The 12739-nt window shown below is 44.2% G+C and overlaps 1 protein-coding gene across 1 annotated transcript in view; it reads right to left on the bottom strand.

Moving 5' to 3' along the window:
* ANKRD60 (ankyrin repeat domain 60) overlaps positions 1-12739 on the bottom strand; it is a 77218-nt gene that overhangs the window by 53554 nt on the left and 10925 nt on the right. Inside the window, exon 2 of the mRNA XM_024750430.1 lies at positions 5835-5967. The gene's annotated coding sequence lies outside the window, so the exon portion shown is untranslated. The remainder of the gene's footprint in view (positions 1-5834; positions 5968-12739) is intronic.

The following is a 12739-nucleotide window of genomic DNA, read 5'->3' as shown; positions in this document are numbered from 1 at the left end:
ATGTCGGAATGACCTGGCGAGGTCACAGCGGATGAGCAGAGTCCAGAAGCATCAGAGTCGATACTTCTGTCAGCTGTGCTAATGACATGAAAGAACAGTGGACAACTGTGCACCTCAGGGAAGTGTGAGGAAGCTTAAATGAGATCATGAGATCGCGCACGGGAAGCTCAGAGCATGGCACCTGGCACACGATGAGTCCTCTAGTGCATCAGCCATCAACCGTATTACGATAGAAGCAAAGAATTGCAATCAAAATGTCTATCAAAAGAGGGAAGCTAAAATAAATTACGATGTAGCTATACACTGGCATGCCATACAACCATTTTTAAAGGTACCTATAGAAATACACTGAGTTAGAAAGATGCCCATGATACATGAAATGAAAAAACAAGAGGAAGAATTTTACGTACAGTATGAACCCATTTCTTAACAAAATTATGTTTTTGCATAGGTGTGCAATACATGTACATATAAACACACTCGTATATACGTACACTCATTTAGGGAACGTGTGGAAGGGTATATACACTGAACGGCTCATGGGTACTATCTAAGATTATAGTGTGGGAGGGAGGGAGACTCTCACTATTTAACTCCTGAAACTGCTAAATTTCAAAGAGCATGTATTATTTCTGCGAATTTTTTTTAAACATAAAGAAAGAGGATGGCTTGATTTCACATGGCAATGTTCCCTGGAAATGTCACCACGGAAGGAACGCTTGTGTCTCGTCCCTTCTTTCCCTCACCCACTCGTGCAGTTATGATCATGAGTTAGCCCCACTGGCTCTGGACTAGGGGCAGGAAGCCGGGGGTGTGGAGACCAGCAAGTTCCAGGTCCCGCTCTGAAGGAGCTCACAGTCGAGGCCTGTAAGGAGGCAGGAAAATCGATGATGACCAACAGTGATGCGATTCTAAAGACGGAGAAGAAGGACGTGGAGGAACGAGGCAGGGAGACGAGCGTGCGGATGAGCGGGTGTTGGGTAGGGAGACGTGGAGGGGTGAGGTTATCGGCCGCCGACGTGGGAACAGTCAGACGAGGACTTGAAAATAAGTCTCATTCACGTGCTGCAGGTCACTGGAAGAGATGGGCATGCTGGGGCAGTTAGGGAATACGGGGACTCTCTGTGCGTCCTGCTCAGTTTTTCTGCAAACCTAAAACTGCTCACAAAAATGAAGTCTGTTAATTAAAGAAAAAATTAAAGTGAAATAAAAGCCTCCCAACAAACGAAAGCTGTGAGAATTCATTGACAGTGGCCTTGTGCTAACAAGAATTGTTAAAGGAAGTTCTTGAGGCAAAAGGATATCTGACAGAAATGGACAGTTTACAAAAAGAACTAAAAAGCACAAAAATGGTAAAAATGATAGCAAATATAAAAAATATTTTTCACGGGCTTCCCTGGTGGTGCAGTGGTTGAGAGTCCACCTGCCGATGCAGGGGACATGGGTTCGTGTCCCGGTCCGGGAAGATCCCACATGCCGCGGAGCGGCTGGGCCCGTGAGCCATGGCCGCTGAGCCTGCGCGTCCGGAGCCTGTGCTCCGCTAACGGGAGAGGCCACGACAGTGAGAGGCCCGCGTACCGCCAAAAAAATATATATATATGTGTATATATATATACATATATATATTTTTTTTTCTCATTTTAGTTGCTTTAGAAAGATAGTTGACTATCTGAAGCAAATATAGTAACAAGGTATTGTAGGGTTTGTAACTTGTGCAGAGGTAAAATGCAGGAAGACAATAGGGGGCGAGGAAACAGAAGTCCACTGCTGTAAGGTTCTTATACTGCATCCTGCGCTGCATGAAGAGCAGTTGGAATAAGCTAAAGGAATACACTATAATCTCTAGAACAACCAATAAAAAATTTTAAAAGAGGTATAACTAATAAGTCAATAGTGGAGATTAATTGGAATTATTAAAAAACTCATTCGAGGGCTTCCCTGGTGGCGCAGTGGTTGAGAGTCCGCCTGCCGATGCAGGGGACGCGGGTTCGTGCCCCGGTCCGGGAAGATCCCACATGCCGCAGAGCGGCTGGGCCCTTGAGCCATGGTCGCTGAGCCTGCGCGTCCGGAGCCTGTGCTCCGCGACAGGAGAGGCCACAACAGTGAGAGGCCTGCGTACCGCAAAAAAAAAAAAACAAAACTCATTCGATTTTTCTTAAAAAGGCAGGAAAAGAGGAAAATACCAGGAAGAATTGAGACAAACAGAAAACAAAGTGCAAGACAGTAGATTTAAACTAAACCATAGCAATAGTAACAAATGTAAATGAGCTAAACATTCAAATTAAAAGGCAGATTGTTAAACTGGATGAGAAAGCAAGACCCAACTATATGCTTTCTACAATAACCAGGCTTTAAATATAAGACATAGGAAGGTTAAAAACAAAAGTATGGGCAGAAATATACCATACAAACACTAATCAAGAGAAAGCGGAAGTATATATATTAATATTAAACATAGTAAGCTTCAGAAAAAGGAATATGACTAGCGATAAAGAGGGACATTGCACACTGATCAAGAGATCAATTTATTCAAGAACACAGGGCAATACTAAGTGTGTCCACACCCAAGAACACAGCTTCGAAATACACAAAATGAAAACTGTTAGAACTGAAAGAAAAACAGATAAATCCATGATTATAGTCACAGATTCCAACATTCCTCTCTCAGTAATCGACAGAACAAGAAGACAGAAAATAAACAGGAATAGACAAGACCTGAATAATGTTTTCAAACAACTTTCCAAGTTGACATCGATAGGATACTCTACCCAAAAACGTTGGGATGCATGCTCTTTTCAAGCGCACATGAAACATGCGACAAGTTAGAGTAGATTCCTGAGCCATAAAACAAATCTCAGCGACTTGTAAAGAAGAGAAATAATGCAAAGTATGTTCTCTCACCACAAAAGACTTAAACTAAGGATCAAATAACAGAAAGATGCCTGAAAAATCTTCAAATATTTCTAAAGTAATCAACATACTTCTAAATAACTCATTGGTCAAAGGAGAAATCATTATGGATGTTAAAAATACTCTATACTAAAAGGTAATGAAAATATTGCCTATCAGAACTTGAGGATGCAACTAATATAATGTTTAAGTATTTATAATACTTAATATAGTACTTAAAAGCAATCTTAAAATGTAAAATGCAGATGTTATAAAGGAAAGGCCAAGAAAGTAAAATGTTGAGCATTCCCCACAAGAAGTAAGAAAAAGAACAGCAATTAAATTCTCCCCCCCAAAAAGAACTCCGAGGCAGAAAATAATACAGATTAGAGCAAAAATTACTGAACTAGAAAATGAACATATAACAGAGGAATTCAAAGACAAAACTTGATTCTTCAAAATAACTAATAAAATTGATAATCCTCTGGTTAGAATCATCTAGGGAAAAAAAAGAGAAAAGGCAACCAGAGCCAACAACAGGATGGAAAAGGGGGCCGTACTACAGATTCCACAGACACTTGCCAACAGACAATGAAATAACAGATCTAAGCGGTGATTACTTGTGACCATTAAAATCATTAGAAGAAAGGCTGGTAAGGAATTTTGTAGTGAAAGAATCGAACACCTGCGCCCACTGCTCAATACTAACATCTCGGCCAGAACTTGCCTCCTGATGTTTTGTAACACAAAGTACGCAAGACAACATATGAAGTATTGTTTAAAAGAAAATTGAAGCAGAATCTAATCAAGTCTCCAAGTTTAATTTTCAGTTTACAGAAAATACAGAGAACAAAAGAACACATGAAATTATACCATGAGAATAATGACCACCAAATCCAGAATGTGGAAAATTCTACAAGACTAATGACCCCTTCAAGAGGGACTTCCCTGGTGGCGCAGTGGTTAAGAATCTGCCTGCCAGGGCTTCCCTGGTGGCGCAGTGGTTGAGAGTCCGCCTGCCGATGCAGGGGACACGGGTTCGTGCCCCGGTCCGGGAAGATCCCACATGCCGCGGAGCGGCTGGGTCCGTGAGCCATGGCCGCTGAGCCTGCGCGTCCGGAGCCTGTGCTCCGCCACGGGAGAGGCCGCAACAGTGAGAGGCCCGCGTACCACACACACACAAAAAAAGAAAGAAATGATACAATTTACATTAGCCTAAAAGATCAAATACTTAGAACTAAATCTAACAAGATACAAAAGATCTCTACAACAGAATATCATGTATTATACTTTTATAGTTATTTATGTGTATGTTTATACATGTATATGTATATATGTGTATACACACACACACACACACACACACACACACACACAGGGAAAGTGAAGAAAACCTTAAAAAATGGAAGGAGTAGAAAACTAGATATTGTAAAGATATCAATTCTTTACATATTGATTTATAGATGCAATGCAATTGCAGTGAAAATCCCAGTAGGTTTTCTTTTCTAGAAACCAATAAACTGGTATTAACATACACTTGGAAATGCAAAGGGCCAACGGCAGCCAGGACCATCTTGGAGAACAAAGCGGAATAGCAAGGTATCAGGTAACCTCTCTGATACCAAGAATTGGATGACAACGTTGCAGTAATGAGGATGGTGGGGTCCTGGTGCTACGACAGATACACAGCCAATGCAGCAGACTAGAGAGTCCAGAAACGGACACCTGACTGAAGACAAAGGTGGCAATGCAGAGCAGAGATCAAAGCGCTCTCAATGAATGGCCCTGGGTTAACTGGAGACCACAGGAGGGAAATGAAACCTGACTTCTCCCTCACATCATACCAAACAAGAAAAGCAATGCCAGGTGGACTGTGGCTCCCAGTGTGAACGGCAAACAACAAAACTTCAGGAAGACAGTGTAAGAAAATACGCTAGTGGCCTGCGGGGACGCAGACATCTCTTACACAGGACATGAAAAGCACAGACCCTAAAAGAGAAAGTTGCTAAACCGTGGACTCCATGGCTCAATGAAGAGCGGCTCATCAAAAGACGCCGCTCGCAGCACCCTCACTTCCCCAGCTGTAGATCTGGGATGATAACTGGGCTCGCTCAGTAGCACTTGCTGTGAGCTCACCTTCTATGATTTAACAGATGTAAAAGCAGAGACTATAATTTTTTAAAGGAGTAGTAAGAATAGACAGCGAGTAGGAACCAGTCTTAACGGAACCTGTCCTTCAGGGAAGGGATGCAGGGAGGGCCGGGGAGAGTCCACAGAACTGTCAGAGAGAGAGAGGGTTTTGAAGTGGAAGGAAAGGGCCCGTAGAAGGGGTGACAAGGAAGAGACAGAAGACGGAGGGAGACGGGAGACGAGAGAGCGCCTTCTCTGAGGGAGGAGGGAAGTGCCGGCAGATGCAGGTTTGGGCGGATTGGGAACTGAAAGGGATGCCTTAGTCCCTGCTTTCCTCCTGAAGGAAGAGTCAAGGTCATCTGCTGAAGGGAAGAGACGTGGGCTGAGCCCAGAGGGGGGTCCTGCCAGCACCACGAGGAGTGATAGCAGAATGTGCAGGACAAGTGGCACAAAGGCCCCTGAAGCCCAGTGCCGTCAAGACACAAGACAGGCGAGCAACGCACCGAGCGATGCTTCTCAATTGTGGGACACGTTTTCCTTTTCTGAGCACCATACATGTGAAGGAAAGCCAGTTAGCAATCCTAATTATTTAAATCCCATTAAATTTCACCACCGTCTCCTTCCTGGCTTACCTGGTGGTCAGTAAAACAGCAACAAGAATAATGGGAAACCTTAATAGCGCAGTGCTGTTCAGGCAGACTCCCAGCATCCAGGGAACAGGCCGTATTCCACCTCCACCACGCATCCTGCAAGGCTGTCACAGACAGGTGGCCGCCAGTGGCCCCTTAACCGTACGCAGGCCAGGCACAGCTTACCAGTTGAAGATGTTGCCGCTGAAAGTGTACTTTTCCAGGCGAGCAAGTGCAGACAGGTTGTCCTGGCCCAGAACGTCCAAGAAGGCTGTCACCCTCATGCCGTTGCACGAGGGACCGTAGTCCTCCAATCCACCTAGAGGGGAAGAGGTTAAGAAGGTTGCCGAAGGTCACGCAGCTACAGAGTGGCAGAGTCAGAATCTGAACACAAACAGTCGGACTCTAGATGTTGCACTATGCTGTCCTGCCAGAAAGGAAACCGAAATTTTAATCTTAATTTTCAAAGAAATCCCTCCCTCCTCCCTGCCCGGGATTCAGCCACAGTGGCATTCCCTGAGTTCTTCAAACACACCAAAAGCCTTCATCTCGTTGATTTTGTACGTGCTGTTCCCACTGCCTGGGACACTATCACTCCTTAATTGCTACGCCCTACCCCAGCCTGGGTGTCACTGTCCAAAAGAGCCTTTCCCTGACCTTTGGGGGAAGGCCAGTCCCTGGCTACAGCCTCTCCTGGAGCTGTGGCTCTCCCGTCCTGACGCCGCCACAGAGGTGCTGGCACCAGCTTTTGTGGCTGCTCGTGTCTGTCTCCCAGCAGCTCTGCCAGCTCCACGGAGGGGCTGTAACCCCAGCGCCCAGTATAATACCTGACAAGTAACAGTTGCTCAATAAAAAGTAGTGCCGTGAAGGAACACCAAAAGAAACCTAAATGAATGAAAATACTGAATTTTTTTTAAAAAAAGAATGTTATAATATAAAATCATAAAGAAGCAAGAAGGAACCTTAGCACATTCCTTGATAAATTCCCTCATTTTATATTCAGAGCCCCCAAAGCCAGCAGCAAAACCTGCAATTCTTAGAACCTAAATGTTCTGCATTCTGGCCCAGCGCTCTTTCAAGAGATGTGCAGAAAGACCTACTGAGATGAAGGCTGAAAGCACAACAAAGCCAAAGGCAAGGGTTGTGGCCTCCGAGGCAACTGAAGGAAGGCGAGAGAGACTTCCGTTTCCAGCCGAGAAGGTAAAAGACCTGCAAGGTTTACACAACTAGAAAAACCAGGAAAAATATCAATGAAACAAAAGTTTCCAGGCACTGGACAAGAAGCAGCCCAGCACTAGGATCTCCCAGAGAAGATCTCTCCTTGTCACAAACAAGGAGAGCCCTGAGGTGGCAGCGGCTGACCGCCTGGACGGTTCTCAGCTGCCCAGCAGGAAGCGTGAGGAGGCCAGGCGAGGGGAGGGAGCCGCAGAGATCAGCACAACAGCCCCGGAAGATAAACCACTTGTGTGTTGCTAGGAAACAACCGCTTTAGCAGAAGTTGACACCCTATGGTCAACATTAAAGACCTACATACAGGTAGGGCTAAGGCACTAGACTTCTGATGCTTATACGGGGATAAAAAATACCGGTGGTGAATTTGAAACCAAGCCCCAATATAAGACAATTGTGGAAAGGGGGCTACAGTTAAGGTGGGAGTAGGGTAAAGGACACTCACTCCTGAGAAATCAAAACCACAGCCTTGCATGACCTATGGGTGTAGAGACCAGATTTACACGACTTGCAAAGTGTAGGCGCCTCATACTGAGCAACTGGGAGGACCACTGTCCAGATTTATTCCAATTCCAGGCATCCCTGCTGAAGCAAACAAGCTGTTCTAAAGAGACTTACAATCCAATAAGCACGCACCTTCATAAAACAACCCCTGCTGAAGATAAATAGGCAATAAAAATTTTCACACTATACATGGTTACAAACCATCAAGAGGAAGGGTTAACAGACACAACAAATGAGGATGTGCACCCCAAGATTAGAGATATGAGAAAAAAATCTGAAGTACGCTGTCAAAGAATTATGCATAGAATGAATAGGAGTTTTAAAGTCGACACCGTAATGAAAAGAGAGGAGAGTGTGGGGTGGGAGGAACAGGCACATTTGAAAAAGAACCAAGTAGAAATGAAAGATAGAGACAATTTATTTAAAAATTCAGTAGCTGGCTCAAATAGTAGTTTCGACACAGCTCAAGAGAGAGTTAGTGAGCTGGAAGATTGATCTGACAACTCACCCAGAACACTGCACAGAGAACTAAAGAGATGGAAAATACGGGACAGCAATTGAGGCACATGAAGAATGGAATGCTAAGGTCTAAGTCCAGTAGGAATTCCAGGACGGATTAGTGAAATAGGAAGAGGCAATATTCAGAGATAATGGCTAACGATTTTCCAGAATATAAGAGATGAATATTCAATTTGAAGAAGTACAAATCCTGAACTGTATGATTAACAACAAATCCATACTTAGAAGCACCGTAGAACACCAACGGCAAAGAAAAGCATCTAAAGAACATGAAGAAAACTTAAAGATTAAATCCCAGACCTCGCACTTAAAAGACGTCAGAGGCATAATGTATGAGTTGAAATAGCTGGTTCTGAAATCCAGCTCTGCCTCTTAGAAGGTGCACTCCAGGTGAATATCTCACCTCTCTGATTCTCAGTTTCCCAGTCTAGTAAACTGGATGCCTACGTCAGGTGACTGCTGCAGGGTGGGTTAAATGACAGCAGATGGACACACAGATATAGTTATGTAGCACGCGACACACATAAGCGCTTTAGAAATGTCAGCTGCTGCTGTTCTTATGGCTGAGCCACTGAGCGCATTATGTCACTCGTATTTTTTAGGCTCCTACCCCCCCAGGGTTCAGGGTAACCACAGCAACTAGAAAGTGTGTTGCTGGGTGGGGGTGGGGGGGAATATGAGGGGAAGCCCTCGTATTAAACTCAGCCCAAACTCTGGCTTGACCCCTAAACCATGCCCCTGTGTGGTAAACTCCAGCATAGCTGAGGCTAGGAGAACTGAAATGAGATTTGGGGTGCTATCCACTACAGGAGAGACAGTGGGAACAGTTGGACTTCAATTTAAATGCCTACTGAAATAAAACAAAACAAAACAAAGAAATCAACACTCTTTGGAGGCATATAGCAGAATTCAGAGATTTTTACAGCACATAATATTCACTATATCCAGGTTACACTCCAAAATTACTCAGTAAACACAGAAACAGAAAACTTGAACTAGCTAAAAAACATCAAAGCATATTGAAAGGATCAAAATTTTAGAATTACAGACAAGGATTTTAAAACAACTACTATAAAATGCCTATGGATATAAAAGAAAATATGCCTATAATGAGTGAAAAGATAAGAAAGCTCAGCAAAGAAATGTTAACTATAAAAAGACACGAAATAAAAATTCTAAAATTGAAACAATATCTGAAATTTAAAAATTCACTGAGCGGACTTAACAGAATGGAGATGACAGAACAATGGCCAAAAATTCTCCAAACTCGGTGAAAGGAACAAATACATAAAATCAAGGGTCTCAGCAAACCTCAAGAAGATAAACACAGTTGGCCCTTGAACCACACCGGGGTTAATCCAAGTCTAACTTATAGTCTGTCCTCCAAATGCGTGGTTCCTTTGCATCCACAGATTCAACCAACCACAGACCATGTGGCACTGAAGTATTTCTTACTGAGAAAAGACCTGTATATAAGTGGGCCTGCACAGTTCAAGTCCAAGTTCTTCAAGAGTCCACGGTACACAGAAAACCACACTTAGACACATCACAGTCAAACCGCTAATAACCAAAGAGAATCTTGAAAGCAGCAAAGAAAAACAAAAATTACGTACAAGGAGTAATGATTTGAATGTCCCCTGACTCCTCACCAGAAATAGTGAAAGCAGAAGACCGTGGAAGCACACCTTTAAAGGACTGAAAGAAAAACCGTCAATCTAGAACTTGACATCCAGTGAAATATCTTTCAGGGAGAAAGATGAATGAAAGACACTGTCAGACTAAAAAGGAACCAAAAAAGCACACACACTAAGAATTTATTTTTTAACACACTCTTTTAAATATTGCCAGCAAATGTGGACTGAAAGAAATGCTCAGTGAAGTCCTACAGGCGGAAGAGGAGTGGTACCACTTGGGAACTTTACCTTCAAAAGGAATCAGAAGCATTGGAAACAGTAAATATGTGGGTAAATGTTTTAAAAACTATTTTTCCTCCTGATTTCAAAACACACACAATGGTTTAAAGCAATACGAATCAAAACTTACAACTTCGTATTGGAGAATTTATAACACGTAGATGTACAATGCAATAAAAACAGCCACGTAAAGTGGGAGGGTAAGAAACGGAACTATACAGTTGTCAGTTTCCAACATCGTACGTGGGGTGGCGCGTTAGTAACTCTAAGTAGACTGCTTCTGTCTCCACGGTAGACTTGGGGGCCCTTACGCCCTGGGACCACGTCACATAACGCCTGGTACATAGCCCACACTTAATACATAGCAGTTTCTATAGAAGTCAGTCTCCCAAGACTTCGACTACCTGGATTCAATTCATGAGAGTCTAACAGCCCCTGAGAAGCTGAGAAAATCTAGCTTCCGCCAAAAGAAACATGAGGCGCAGCAACTAGCCTAAAGCCACCTGGAGCCGCGCGCACAGCGAGTTAGTAAGAAACCAAGACATTAACTCATTCGCCTCTGCTTGCAAAAATGAGAGGTCTTAGTTTCAGGGCGGGACGCAGGTCAAGACTACCACATAGCTGCTACGATAAAATGAATACATTCCAACACCCGATACAAAGCGCATGGGCTCCTCAGAAGTATTCCACCACCCTAACGGTGAATATAGTAGAATTAAATTTTGGTGATTCATATTAAGTAGGTAAAGAGGGACAGAGGGAAGAAAGACGTGTAAAATTCACTGGAAATACTAAGAAATCTGAATTACAGGGATTTTTGTTTTAAGAAGTGGAATCACAGTGTTAGTGCTGTACAGAACAAAGAACCAGCTTATCACACGGCTACCTCCCTGGGAGCGCTCTGCATTAATAGACCGCTGGTGGCCAATCAGAGCCAAAGAGGACCGGCCTCCTTTACATCCCTGGTCGGTCACGTACTCTCCAACTGCAGCTCTGACCTCACCAGCGAGTCTGCAAATGCACAGCCGTCACCTGGCCTCACTATGGACAGCTCAGGACGGCACGTCCCCCAGTGTGGCACGGGGAAGGGACATTAAATATCCCTAAACCACACAGTGGGAAAGTTATTCTCTTCTCAATTCTCTGATTAATCAAAGAAAGTTTCATTTCGACTAGCGTGTCTTCAACACTTCCCTAAAACTGGTTCATCTTCCTTTCGGACACAGAGCAGGGCTCACACTCAGAATCCTTCGCAGACAACTGTGTCTACCTAGAATTTTATCATGTGATTTTACTTTTGTCTTATGATATTTTGGTTAAGTTTCATGTTGAGCAATTCACACAAGTTCCCCAAAATGTGTTTCAATAAAAGAAGTTATTTGATACAAAGAAAAATACAGGTGGTATATAGATACAGCACAAATAGGAAAAGCGGTACACAAATGACAGACTTCTGAAAAATACTGGATTGGTATAATCCAAGGACAATATTCCCTACTAAGAGCATCACATTCATATGTGAATAATAGTATCTTTTACTCCAAGTTCCAAATACAGGTAAACATTGTTCTTTGTGTGGATCAACATCCTGGCCCCTTTCAAAATCCTACTTGAATCCAAATTGATGAGGTTATCAGTCAGACTATTACTATTTACTTGTCAATGATGTGTTAAATTTTTTGAACTACTCCATAAAAGCACCAGAGTTTACTAAAATGTACATGCAAGGCAGATGTGGAACCCCTTGCCACAAAGTGAATGAAAACAGCCAGCATCAACGTCAACTCTTCAACGTCAACTCTGACAGTATTCTAACCAGATACCGTGATTAATAACCTCTTTCCCTGACATTTTAATGTTGCTGTTTTTTTATTAAGTCTTCAAAGACAAACTGAATCAATCAACAGCTGATGAACTATATAATAACAGAGCAGGGTTACTCAGCCTCAGCATGACTGGCCCTTGAACCACATTCTAACAGCCCGAGGCAGGGCTGTTCTGTGCATTACAGGACATTCTGCAGCCTTCCTGGCCTCAACTCACTAGATGCCAGGAGCATCCTCTCCCCACTTTGTGAAAATCAAAAACGTCTCCAGACACTGCCACAGGTCCCCAGTTGACAACCACTGTGAAGATAAAAGCTAGGTGTTACCTGAGCAGCCCCCGGTGAGTGGATGGTCCCATAAGGGAAGGGGCTTCATGTCAGCAGGAATGACCTGGCCCCCTTTGGCCTCTCTGACCTCATCTCCCACCCCTGCCCTCTCCTCCAGCCACGCAGCTCCTTGCTGTTTCCCCATGACCCCAGTCACTTCCCTGGCTGAGGGCCATCACACAGCCCAGCACTTCCCTCTGCCGAGAACTCTGCTCCCCAAGATGTCCTCTTTGATAACTTCCTTCTTCTCAGTAAAAGCTTTGCTCACTCATCCTCTCAATGAGGTCCACCCTGACTACCTGATTTTGAAATTGCATGCCTCCCATCTACACCCCACCGTACCCTGATCTACTTTTCTGTTTTTCCAGAGAATGTATCACCTTCTGACACACAGAACGTTTTCTTCCCACGTCTACTGTTTATCAGCTGGGTCCACCCCCCAATCCTCCACCATCGCACCCAGGGCAAAAATCTTTTACTGACTCCTTGATATGCCTGGCGCACAGCAGGCCATCAGTAAGAGCTGCTGAATGAATGAATGAATGAATGGTAAAGATCTGTCAGGCTAGGGGCTTCCCTGGTGGCGCAGTGGTTGAGAGTCCGCCTGCCGACGCAGGGGACGCGGGTTCGTGCCCCGGTCCGGGAGGATCCCACATGCCGCGGAGCGGCTGGGTCCGTGAGCCACGGCCGCTGGGCCTGCGCGTCCGGAGCCTGTGCTCCGCAACGGGAGAGGCCACAACGGTGAGAGGCCCGTGTACCGCAAAAAAAAATCT

The sequence above is a fragment of the Neophocaena asiaeorientalis genome, unplaced genomic scaffold (assembly GCF_003031525.2).
Source record: "Neophocaena asiaeorientalis asiaeorientalis breed wild unplaced genomic scaffold, Neophocaena_asiaeorientalis_V1.1 scaffold606, whole genome shotgun sequence".
NCBI classification, from domain to species: domain Eukaryota; kingdom Metazoa; phylum Chordata; class Mammalia; order Artiodactyla; family Phocoenidae; genus Neophocaena; species Neophocaena asiaeorientalis.
Note: the sequence above shows the minus strand (reverse complement) of the source record. Positions and strands in the feature narration are given on the sequence as shown.